The following is a 13,145-nucleotide window of genomic DNA, read 5'->3' on the forward strand; positions in this document are numbered from 1 at the left end:
AGGGAGCTTTGGCCGGGATGCCTGCCAGATGCTGTTCGAGTTTCTCAGGCCCTTCCCGTGTGTTCAGTCCGCTCCACCATCACCCTGGCGTGCGCCTCTTTCTCGTCCCCTCATCTCCTGCTGCCACCGCTCACATAAATAGGTCTGAGAAGCAGCGCAGATTGTCACCAAGTTGGATTCGTTTCCCCCTATTGCTCTCTGGCTCCCATGTCATGGCCCCTGCAGCTCTTAATGACAATTTAAGATGAGAAGCATTGCTGCCTTGTGGTTTGCTGCGGAACACTGGAAGAGCTGGTGGTGGGCTGATGTGCTGTTTGGCTCCTGGTCGCTGGCCTCACTCTCTTCCTTTTGGCCTACGTGTTTCTTTTCCCTGCTCTTGGGTTGATGAGGGTTGACGTTTGATTTCCTCTAATCCCTCTCCTTTCTTGCTCAGTCTCACTGAGCCCTGATCCTGTGGGTTGAGGTTTGCCATCTTCCCTTAGGACTCTAGAAATACTCCCCTGCCTCCAGCCTGCTCCTGTATCGTCTCGTAAAGACAAATGTTCCCACATCACGGTCTGGCTTGAAGACTTTCCCAGTGCGTACTGGACAGAGTTCAGAGTGCCCGCTCTGGTATTTATGCTCCAGTTTCTGTAGAGATCTGTATAAATCGTTGGCCTGAAATACAGCAGAATTATCATGCATTTTATCTGTACTCTGTTCAGGTTGACATGACATGGTTTTCTGTGGACACTGGTTTTCATCTTGCTCCCAGGTGAGAATTTTCTTATAGTATCGGGCCATTTTAGAGTCAGGCATCCCCAGAGATGGCCAGGCTCCACACATTGCATCACAAATGAGGCCCAGAGAAGGCCTGTGGTTTTCCCAGAGTCTCACAGCTTGCCCGTGACAGACTGGCTCCCAGATACCCTGACTGCAAGGTGCTGCAGACACAGATGCACAGCTAGATGACCGAATCCATGTTAGCTGGAGCCTTTATGGGCATTCAAGCTGACTTTGATGCAAAAAGAAGCTATACAGTCATCAAAAGACAGCCTAATTGCTGGCATAAAGACTCACGTAACCCTGTTCTGAAACCAGAATACCAAAGGTTATTACATCTTGCTCCTGGGCTCCTCTCATCAGCAGTGGTGGCATAGTCGCTCAGTTGCGTCCAACTCTTGTGGTCCCATAGACTGTAGCTTGCCAGGCTCCTCCGCCCATGGAGTTCTCTAGGCAAGAACCCTGGGGGGGGTTGCCGTCCCCTGCTCCGGGGGTCTTGCCCACCCAGAGATAGAAACTGGGTCCCCTGCACTGCAGGCAGGCTCGTGGCCAGCTGAGCCGCCAGTGCCCCTCTCACTAATACTCATGATTTATGCCGTTTTTCTCATTGGTAGTTTTTTACTGATCGAGTTCTAGAAGTCAGGGCAGGGAAATCCCATTTATTCAGGACCCACCCTATTCCTAGTCATGCCCTGGGTCCACTGTGCAGTGTCCCATTTAAACTCCCGAGAACCCTTTGAAGTCAGTGTTGCTGTATGCAGATGTTAAATAACTCACCCCAGGTGCACATTAATGAGCAAAAGAGATGCATTTGAATGTTGGTCTTCTCTCCAGCAAAACCCATGCTTCCCATCACAGTGCTCTGAAGTAGGCTTCCAGAAGCCTGGGCCCCCCTTACCCACTCTGTCCGTGGAAGTGTCTCTGGATCTCTCCCAGCCTCAGCCCTCCGTCCCCACTGCTGTGGTCACCAGCTCTGCCCCTTCATGGGGGATGAGAGAATGAAAGTGAACAGTGGAGGGGCCAGTGTTTTCCCGGAGCCAGAGCACAGCATAGATGGCAGGTGGAATTCTCTTTGCCTTTTTTTTTTTTTTTTTTTAACTGTCCTCCTTCAGGGGTGTACCTGGGTTTCAGCTAACTTTTATTTAGGAGATCAATTACCTTTGAGATTCACTTTTTACACTAAGCCGCCTGCTAATGTTGTTGGGGACGGACTGAAATGGATGGGGCCACCCTGCCTTCCCCTCCTCAGGAGCAATTTCTTCCCAGACCGTTAGGATAAATGATCCAATCTTACACATCGCTGCTCTGAGCTCTGTGGGAAATGCGCTCCCCTGAGCCAGGGTGTAAGGTGTGGGAGTTATTACATTATTAACAGAAATCACACAGCCTGACACACCACAGTGCTTCTCCCCGGCCAGTTAGAAAAATCCCATTTCCCGCCATGGGGTGGGACTGTTCCACGCCGTGGGCGGCCCGTGCACACAGACATGTAATAAAGGCACTTTCAGTGCTAGGTTTTATCACGGTCGATCTTTCCCAGGTTGCTGTGTTGATTTGAATGGGTTTTTAATTTAACAAGAATTAGGATTTTAACAAGCGCAGGATTCAGAACCCAGTGTACCTGCCTCCTATTTCAGATTCTGATTCTCCCACTCATCTGCTCTGTGGTCCTGAGCAAGTCATTTCCTATTTCTTTAGTCATCAGTTTTCCTCATCATTTCCTCTGTGCTTTACTGTCTGGTTTGTGCTCGTAACAGACCACGTGTAACAGGGACAAGAAGAGAACCATGAAGGCCACATGTTAAGAGGGGCACAAAAATGATTGAACATCAGGAAGACTCTTGTGCCTCAAAACCCAGGGCTGCTCTTTGCCCCGCACCCCTGCACCAGGGTTGCCTCTCCTTCTGTTCCACTCACGGAGCCCCCAGTTGGAAGGAGATGAATGACTTACTGCATTTGCTTCATCCTCTCCTGCTCCTGTCGGTGTGTGTTCACTGAAGTGACGAGCACACTTCTTATCCTCTTTGCAGGTGTTAAATAGTGTAGATCCATACAGGCAGGGGCTGCGACCCCCCACCCCGCCCCCGACACCGGCCGTGGCAGGGGCCGCTGGGCGTGTCATCTAGGTTGACGAGGCAGTGAGCTTCCTCTGCTCCCCAGTGTCGTCGCTGAGGGGCTGTCCAGGCCATGAATCACCCCTCATTGTTCTGTCCCCACTCACAGCTGTACCTCGAAGGGTCCTATTTTATGTCTTAATCGTATACATTATTAAATTATTACTGTCGATTATTTTAATTTTGTTTTGAACCATTATATTATTGAATGTTATGTCTCAACGTTCATTTTAAAACACTATCAATATTCTTTGTTTAAAGACAGATTTAAAGATTGTTTCTATTTAACAGGTAACCTACACTACTTGACATGAGTTTGGGCAAACTGATGGAGAGAGTGAAGGACAGGGGAGCCCGGGCGCGCTGCGGTCCATGGGCTCACCAAGAGTCAGCCAAGCTTAGCAAGTATGGTTTATAAACATCCATTAAAAAGGCCCATGTCGTACCTGATTTAGGGATCGAGCATATGTTAAAAGGTAGTTTGTCTGTCATCAATAACTGGCCAGAGCTGTTTGTGACCTTCCACTTGGAATTTTTGCATTTGGCATTTTCAGAGTTTTAATCATCATAATGTCAAATGCCAATCCCATGAACCACGATTTCAGGTTGTCATTTGTAAGTATGTTTCCGCCCTTTATGACTTGGGCTTGTCTTCGTTCCCAGAGAAGGAGAGGCTGACTGCGCCCTTGCTGTCATTCTGCATCACCTTTTTACCTTGGGTTTGAGGCCCAGGTGTCCCAGTGTTCGTTTTCGTGCCCCTCTTAACGTGTGGGCTTTGTGGTTCTCCCGTTCCTGTGGTCCGTTACGAATGCACAGCAGATGCTATAATGGAGTAGATAGTGTGTGTGTCAAGACCACAGCGATGCTGAGCGCTGGGCCCTGTGAGGTGCAGCAGCCGTGGGGCTGAGCCGCGAGCCTGCAGAGCCCGTCTCCAGCACCCCTGTGCTCTGGCCGCCTGCACGCCCGAGCTTTATGGAAGCATTGTTTGGATGCCGCCCAGCTCACCCACTTAAGCTGTGTAATTCTGTGTTTTGGGTTTAGTTGCAGAGTTGTTCAGCCATCACCACCGTCTGATTTTAGAGCTTTTCATTCTCCCAGCAAAAGCCCCATGCCCGTCAGCAGTGCCTTCTGTCTCCCTCCTCCCTGCCACCCTGCACCACCTCAGTCTACTTTCTGTCTCAGTAGCTTGGCCTGTTTTAGCAATTTACAAAACGTGACTGGCTCTCTTCACTTAGCATCACATTGTCCAGGTTCACCCACAAGCAGCCATCAGTATGTTGTTTGTTTTTATGTGGGACAGCATTTCATTGTGTGGATGTGTGGCATTTCGTTTATCCGTTCATTAGTTGCTGGGTTGGTTCCACCTTTTGGCTGGTGGGAATAATGCTGCTAAGAACATTCATGTACCAGTTTTTGTGTGGGCTTGCATTTTCATTTCTCTTGGGTATCCCTCAGAATGGAATTACCAGATCATATGGTAGCTGTTTAACCATTTAGGGAGTTGCCTGACCGTTTTCCTGCTCGGCTGTACCACTGTGCATTCCCACCAGCAGGATACGAAGGTTCCAGTTTTCTGCACATCCTTGCTGACGCTGGTTATCCTGTGTCTTTTTGATTCTCACCATTTCAAAATTTTTTCCTTTCACTACAGGGAACATTTTAAAACTTACTAACTAAAAGCTCAGAAACAGAGGCTCTTCCTGCCTTCAGTAATGTGCAGCCCTGAGATCCTCCCCAGGGGCCGGGTTGCGTGTCAGCCGACCACAGGGAAATGTTCCCGTGCTTCCACCGGTCGCCAGATCTGTCCTTTCCACTTCAGTAGCCCTGGACTGACTCAGGCGTATCACCTGTCTCCCTCAGGCCAGCCTCTTCTCCCCTTTCTGGGATAGTTGCAACAGCCTTTCAGAGTCTCTTTGCTTTCAGTTTCTCCCTTTCCAACTCTTTCTCCAGGCTATGCTGAAGTGTTCATTCCAAAACACAGGCACGAGTCTGTCCCTTCCTCAGGGCATGAGTCCCCTTTGGGAAAGGGGACATCACATCACTCTTTGGGAAACTCGGTTCTAATGGACAGTAAATCTACTGTCAGAGTCTTCAGCAAGATTTGGAAGCTCCGTAATCTGTGTGGCAGGAGTGAAGGTGAGATCATATCATCAGAAAAACATTCTGATGATTTGTTCTGTTTTTTGGGTCACTTTAGATTGAAGGTTTCCCTTGTGGCTTAGCTGGTTAAGAATCCGCCTGCAATGCAGGAGACCTGGTTTCAATCCCTGGTTTGGAAAGATCCCCTGGAGAAGGGAAAGACTACCCACTCCAGTATTCTGGCCTGGAGAATTCCATGGACTCTACAGTTCCTGGGGTCACAGAGTCGGACATGACTGAGCGACTTTCACATTAGATTGAATAAGCTTCCTGGCTTTCTTAAGACTTACAAGAAAGCTCTCCATCCTCTCCACCCATATGGACAGAAGAGCCCGGTGGGCTACAGTCCATGGGGTCACAAAGCATTGGACACGACTGAGCACACACATATATGGTCTCTAACGAAGAGGAACTAAAGAGCCTCTTGATGAAAGGGAAAGAGGAGAGTGAAAAAGTTGGCTTAAAACTCAACAGTCAGAAAACTAAGATCATGGCATCACTTCATGGCAAATAGATGGGGAAACAATGGAAGCAGTGAGAGACTTTGTTATTGGGGGCTCCAAAATCACTACAGATGGTGATTGCAGCCATGAAATTAAAAGACGCTTGCTCCTTGGAGGAAAAGCTATGACCAACCTAGACAGCACATTAAAAAGCAGAGACATTACTTTGCCAACAAAGGTCTGTCTAGTCAAAGCTGTGGTTTTTCCAGTAGTCGTGTATGGATGTGAGAGTTGGACTATAAAAAAAGCTGACTGCCGAAGAATTGATGCTTTTGAACTGTGGTGTTGGAGAAGACTCTTGAGAGTCCCTTGGACTGCAAGGAAATCAGTCCTAAATATTCATTGGAAGTACTGATGATGAAGCTGAAACTCCAATATTTTGCCCACCTGATGGCAAAGAACCGACTCATTGGAAAAGACCCTGATGTGGGAAAGGTTGAAGGCAGGAGGAGAAGGGGCTGACAGAGGATGAGATGGTTGGATGGCATCACTAACTCAATGGACATGAGTTTGAGTAAGCTCTGGGAGTTGGTGATGGATAGAGAGGCCTGGCGTGCTGCGGTCCATGGGGTCACAAGGAGTAGGACACGATTGAGCGACTAAACTAACTAACTGCCTGTGATCAATCAGTCTTTCCTGAAAAATTAGTAGCCAATTTCAGGATGGAGAAAGAGAAGTGTCAGTCTCTCAGCCGTGTCCAGCTCCTGACAGCTCCTGCCAGGTTCCTCTGTCCACGTGGGTTTGGCCAAAGGTCTGCGTGGCTATCACTGCCAGCCTGGCTGCACCCCTAGGATCGGTGACGTGTGGACCCTGGAGGCCTAGAAGAGTTCAGCCAGACTTGGGGAGAAAGCACCACTTAACTTTCTGGGCGTGGGGCCATATTTTTAGACAGACTCAGACCTTGGCATAGGAGCTTCTCCTGTTCACTTTTTGCTGAGTCAGTATCGAATCATTAGCTGGGATTGTGTTGCTGGCAGGCTTGTGTGTTTCCTCTTGCTGCCCCACTGACTGCAACCAAGCTGATAACAGTCACCACCCCTCCTGTTTATGCAGTATTCTGCTTGTACTTTTCAAAGTTCCTTCATTTTTCTTCTTTTTGTTGTCATTGTTTTTTTCTGTTGGAGCCTCTTAATAATTCCATGACATAGGCATTCTTGTCTTCACTGAGGAAACCGAGGTTCAGAGAAATTAAATGACTTACTTAAGATATTACACCCTTTAAGTGACCAACCTGGAATGCTGACGATAAATCTTCAGACTCTGCCTTGCTCCTCCTGTACCTAGTGTGGTGTTCACTCAGGCTGCTTGCAGATGGCTTCTTGCCGAAGACTTCTTTCCTTTTGCTTTTTTAAAGTTTAGCTTGGTTAGGATGTTTCTGGGCATAGAAAATTAAAAATTTATATGGCTTGGGGTTTGTTGAGCTTCCTGAATCTGTACATTTATATGTTTTTTTTTTGGCCAAATTTGGGGAATTTTCAGCCATAATTTTTTCAAAAACTGTGTGCGTTTTGTTTTGTTTCATCTCAAATTCCTATGACATGACTTTTAGACATTTTCTTGTCTCATAGGACTGTTTTTATCCCTTTTTTTCCCCTCCATTGTTTCCATTGGATATATTATTAATCTATCTTCAAATATGCTTGTTTAATTCCTTTGTGGTTCAAAAAAATGTTTGTGTGATTTTTATTCTTTCAAAGTCGCTAGAGATGTTTCCCTGCATGGCCTAGAAATGGTTTAATTTGGTAAATGTTGCATATAACCTGACAAGTGTGGATATCCTGCCATTCTGATGGTAGAATGTTCGCTAAGTATCAGGTACTTGCTGTTTATTCTGTATCCTTTCTTATTTTACAGCAGATCATCCCCTCAGTTACTCAGGTAATTCACCACCTGGTGAAACTTTCAGTTCAGTTTTTTCCTCAGGTTTCTCTTTGCTTTTTCTTTACATCTTCTGTTTCTTTGCTGAGATTTTATCTTTTCATTTGTTTCAAGTGTGTTTGCCCTTACTATGCAGAACATGGTTAAAGTCTTTTTGTGATAAGACTGTCATCTTGAAGTTGTAGTCTATTGATTTTTATTTTCCATTGCAAATTGGCTTTTTCCTGGGTTCTTCCTATGCTGAGTGATTGCTATGAGATGTTGGGGCCCTGCTTGCGTCCTGAAGGGAACATGGGTATTTTTGTTTTGGTGGGTGGTCTGCACCATGGCTCAGTGGCGCCTTCTGTGGACCAGGCTGCACTTCTGGTTTCTGAGTCTGCGGTTCTCCTTGGGCCATCCCGTGGGTGCCTTCCTGGAGCTCAGTTACTGGAGCCCATGGCTTGCAGCTCAGGATCCGTCCCCCCATACTCATTCCACAGAGAGCGCAGGTCAAGTACCACTTCAGCAAGCCACTGTCTTCCCCTCTGTCCTTTCTACAGTCTCCCCAGCACTGTCCAGGGGCCTCCCTTCCCTGTGTCTCCACAGCAAAGCCAGGGTTTGAGTTCCCTGCTGTGTGTCTGTGTGTGGGACTGTTGGTCAGAGGACAGAGAGGGGGAATCAAAGTGATGGGGACTGGCCCTGTGCTTGTGGGACTGGCCGCTTGGGTCCCTTGGTGTCCTGATCTTGAATGACTGCCGTCATGGTGCTGTTTCATAGAGGTACTGCCCGGGGGCTGGGGGCCGGGAGAATGGACAAAAAAGAACAAGCCCAGAGGGCCTCCTTTCCCACCCTTTCATGATGTTCAGAGGAACTTGGATTTCAGATCTCCTTCCCAAATCTACCTTCTATAATTTACTTTTCAGACTATCAGATAGCTGCTGCCTGCATTGTATGTAGGATTTATAGTTGGATTCAGTAGGGGTGACAGGGGATGGGTTATTTGTGCTTACTCCATCTTTTCCAGAATAAGAACTCCTCATGTTTTTAAAAAGCATAAACCAATTCATGTCAGTCATCTGCTCAAGACTAAAGATAGCTTCCCATCATCCTGAACTTTTTGCACGACCTTTACTCTGGCATTAATTTTTCACCTCTCTGCTCTTGGCTCATTCTGTCCGTTGATTCCACCCTGCTCTAAGATTTGGCCTTAACTGCCTTCTCTGGAAAGCACTCCTCCAAGACCTTCATGCCATTTCATCAGAGAGGCCCTCCTTCGCCCTTACCTCTGAGGTCAGTTGTTGTCTCTCTTTATGATTTCAGGTTGCTGTTCAGTTGCTAAGTCGTGTTCGACTCTTGCGACCCCATGGACTGTAGCCTGCCACGCTCCTCTGTCCGTGGGATTTCCCGGGCAGGAGTGCTCCTCGTAGCTCGGTCGGTGGAGTCTGCCGGCAGTGCAGGAGACCCAGGTTCAATCCCTGGGTCGGGAAGATCCCCTGGAGAAGGGAATGGCAATGCACTCCAGTATTCTTGCCTGGAGAATCCCACGGACAGAGGAGCCTGGCGGGCTACAGTCTATGGGGTTGCAAGAGTCGGACATGACTGAGCGACTAAGCACACACCCAGCACAATACTGGAGTGGGTTTTCATTTCCTTCTCCAGGGGACCTTTCTGACCCAGGAATCGAATGCACATTTCCTACATTGGCATGCAGAGTCTTTACCACTGAGCCACCTGGGAAGCCCAAGATTTCAGGAGATGCACTTAATTAAAAAAAAAAAAAAATTGTTATCATGCGCGTCTTGTTCTCTGCCTCAAGTCCTAGCCCACGTCTCACACTAGCCATCTCTGTGGCAGCCAGATTTACGCAGGGTGACTTGACGGCACCTCAGCTCCGCTCTGCTGGGTAGCTCTTGGTTTCTGGAATGTTCTGAGGGTGTTCTCTGAGGCTGAAGCACGGGTGCTCACCCTGCACAGGGCCTGCAGTGAGTGTGGGGCGTTGACTCTTTGCAGGGAAGCTTGAGCTGGGTGGTGGGGGCTGCTCGACAAGTAATCCCCTGTCCTCCGCTGTCCTGCTCCCCTCGGCGTCCCCTCCGCAGATGCCCATTCCCACCCCAGCCCTCTTCTCAGTCTCAGCTTCCGGAGGGGGTGGGGGCCCAGGCTGAGGCAACATTCTAAGTGGCTTTAAAAAGATCTCTTAGAAAACATGTTAAGTGTAAGCAACATGTACAGAAAGGCTAAAGCAGAGACATCACTTTGCCAACAAAGGTGCGTCTAGTCAAAGCTCTGGTTTTCCCAGTAGTCATGTATGAATGTGAGAATTGGACTATAAAGAAGGCTGAGTGCCAAAGAATTGATGTTTTCGAACTTTGGTGCTGGAAAAGAAGACTCTTGAGAGTCCCTTGGACTGCAAGGAGATCCAACCAGTCAGTCCTAAAGGAAATCAGTCCTGAATACTCATTGGAAGGACTGATGCTGAAGTTGAAGCTCTAGTACTTTGGCCACCTGATGTGAAGAGCCGACTCATTGGAAAAGACCCTGATCTGGGAAAGATTGAGGGCAAGAGGAGAAGGGGGTGACAGAGGATGAGATGATTGGATGGCATCACTGACTCAGTGGGCCTGAGTTTGAGCACACTCTGGGAGATGGTGAAGGACAGGGAAGCCTGGAGTGCTGCAGTCCATAGGATCACAGAGTTGGACATGACTTAGCTACTGAATGACAGCAAAGGGGATAATCACCAACCACACAGGTTTGTCAAAGCTTTACATTTTGCTGTATTTGCTTCTGTTTTTCTAATTTAAAGAAAGAAAAATGAAACTGTTAAAGCTGTGCATACTCCTCCGTGACCCTATTCTCTTTCTCCCTCACGGAGAGTGACTACTACCATCCAGTTGACTATGATCAGCAGTACAGAGTGATTTTAAGTATTTTAAACTTGATATAAATGTATACTGTAATTACCTCCTGCCATGCGCTGTTCGCTCAGCCTTGTTAACGTGAGACCTAGCCTGCAGTGAGGTCTGGAGTTCTTAATTCATCCTCACTTACATATGTATATGCTTCCAGTGTGTGGCTGTTACAGATTTACTTACTGTTACTTTACATTCGTGGATCTGCTTCTGGGTTGCTTTTCCTTCCCTGATGTGTTTATCACTCCTCCACTGCTGTGGGCCTTCATTATTACAGCTTTATGGCAATTCTTGATATCTGGCTGGTCAAATCCCTTTCAAAAACCTTTCTCGTTGTTGTTTCACATGTTCTTGGCCTTTGATCTTATATATGGATTTTAGAAGCAGTGTATCATTTGACCAAAACTAGAACTCTGTTGAGATTTTTTACTGAGTTGCATTAAATTTGTATAAACCAGGAAAGAAGTGCATGCGTGCTGAGTTGCTTTAGTCGCGTCTGATTCTTTGTGACCCTGTGAACTGTAGCCTGCCAGTCTGTGCCATCCATGGGATTTTGCAGGCAAGACTACTGGAGTGGAAAAGGAATGAGTCCTTTAAAAATACCAAGCTTTCCTATTCTTGAACATAAAACATCTCTTTAATGTCATTCCATAAAACTTTAGAATTTTTTCCATAAATATCCTGTATACATTTTGTTAGATTTATCCCTAGGTGCATTGCTATTGTGGATATATTTTTTAAAAAATGTATTCTATTATTGTTTTTAGTTGATATATAGGAATGCTATTATTGATTTTGTGTGTGGATATGTCTTAAATCTGTATTCAGCAACCTTTTAGAACCCATTTTTCCTTATTTTATGAAATATGACTAAATTTTTTTTTTCACTGTTAATTCCCCTTATCTTTCCCGGCTCACTCCCCCTCATAAGAATTTGGGGTCCGTGAAAGTGGAGACCCTGCTTCTCTTGTTGATTTCCATATCCCAAGTGCTTAGAATAGCACCTGACACAGGACAGGGAGTCAGTACTTGTTGATTTCCATATCCCAAGTGCTTAGAATAGCACCTGACACAGGACAGGGACCCAGTAGATATTTATATGAATTAAAAAGTAGAGCTGTCCTTCTCGTGGACAGTGGAAATGGTGCGTCCTCAGTCTGTAGATGTGGCCGCACCCGCGTTGCTCTCTGTGTGGGCCGTGCTGTTCTTTCCACCTGGCAGCCTCATCTGGCCCTCGACTGCACTCCAGCTTCCTCTCAGCTGCTGGGCCTTTGCTGCCCACCCCCCTCTCCCTGTGCCCTGACCAGGCAGATGGATCTAAAGCTTTGCTCTGATCTCAGTTCTTCCAGGTAGCTTTCCTGGGCTTCCTTGTACTCCAGAAAGATGGATTCAGAAAAATGAACAGCAAACCAACAAACAAAAGAAAAATAAAACCAAAAAGCACACAAGAATTAACAGTGAATTATACACTCAAGCCCCAGGTTAAAGCTTAAGAGAATCATCCAAAATGATATAGGAAGAAACACAGAGTAAGTGACATGATGGTGGAACACAGCACTGTGGCAGTTTGGGAAAGGGAATTAATTTATGAATAAAAGATAGAAAACGAAGATCCACCAACATCTCATGCTGCCAACAGTTAGGAGGAACAGAAACCCTGGATCAAGCCGCCCCGCAATCAGACACTGAGTCAGAAAAAAATAGAGGCCAAAAAAAGTGTTATATTCTGACATCCATCATTTCTGTGCAGTTATATCTAACAACTATATTCTACAAGTGAAAACAACACAGATTTGAGTCTTGTCTTTTCTGCTTAAAAAGAAAAATAATCACTTGAGTTTTCCACCTCTGATAAATGTTTTATGAATTCCCCTTTCTGATGAAAGATTTTGCTGTGATTAAAGATTTCATGAAGTTATGACAAGGGTGGAATAGATCTTCATTCTCGAAAGCGCAATTTTCCTGTGGGCTGAGTGAAGAGCCAGCCTGTCAGAGCTCATGAACATTTTTCCAAGTGCTGCACCTCTGGGAGGACATCCCCACCCACAGAACCCACAACCAACCGCAGCCACATCGGGTGACATCTCCTGGTGCACGGCTGGATGATCCAGCTGCTGCTGCCCTTCTTCCCGTGAGAGTAGGTGCACGCAGCTGGTGTGTGTTTTGAAAATGTGGTGCTTCACACGTGCCAGGTGGCCTTTGGGTGATACCAGTCTCTGTGTGTGTACGTGTGTGTGTGTGTGTGTGAACCCCTGGGCAAGTCATGGTGCCCTCGCCACCTCGGTTCCCTTCTCTGGGAAGGACGGAGGTCGAGGCCTGGACTGGAACACACGTCTTGGTCCGCTGTGAGCTCTGCAGGATTTCCAGCTCCAGGTGTGGACGGTCTCGGACACCCACCAGCATCTCTCGCCGTCTCCTGAGCCGCCCTCCCCTTTCCCCTCAGTGGGTCTTTGGAAGAGGACCTCCCTGGGCTCTTGTACGAGATAACCACGTGCGAGCAGCCCGGCACCTGTGGCTGTGCGTCCTGCCTCCCCTTTGCTTAACCACCAGCGAAACCTTACATCACCACACTTGGAGAAGCACCTCTGAGAGTTCCGATGCCCTTTGGAAGGTCACGTGTTGAAGAAAGGCTCAGCTGAAAATGACCTGGATCACAGATCCTTTTCCGAATCTTCTCTTTTTTTCCTTCTGTGAAAATCCAGCTGCCCTTTTCCTCCAGGAGGGAGAACGGCCTAGCCTCTGTTGTTGGCTACCCTGTCTGCTCCTGTCTCGGGCCCTGGTGTCCCGGATTCCATGAGCGGATGCTTCTTGATCAGCTGTCACACGCCGCCTGTGACACTTGGCATTTGAGATGCTGTGTT

The 13,145-nt window shown here is 47.3% G+C and overlaps 1 protein-coding gene across 3 annotated transcripts in view; it reads left to right on the forward strand.

Moving 5' to 3' along the window:
• Window positions 1-13,145, forward strand: part of TRAPPC9 (trafficking protein particle complex subunit 9) — a 388,568-nt gene that overhangs the window by 230,229 nt on the left and 145,194 nt on the right. The gene's annotated exons all lie outside the window — the stretch shown is intronic.

Source organism: Bubalus kerabau, chromosome 14 (genome assembly GCF_029407905.1).
Source record: "Bubalus kerabau isolate K-KA32 ecotype Philippines breed swamp buffalo chromosome 14, PCC_UOA_SB_1v2, whole genome shotgun sequence".
In the NCBI taxonomy this organism is placed as follows: domain Eukaryota; kingdom Metazoa; phylum Chordata; class Mammalia; order Artiodactyla; family Bovidae; genus Bubalus; species Bubalus kerabau.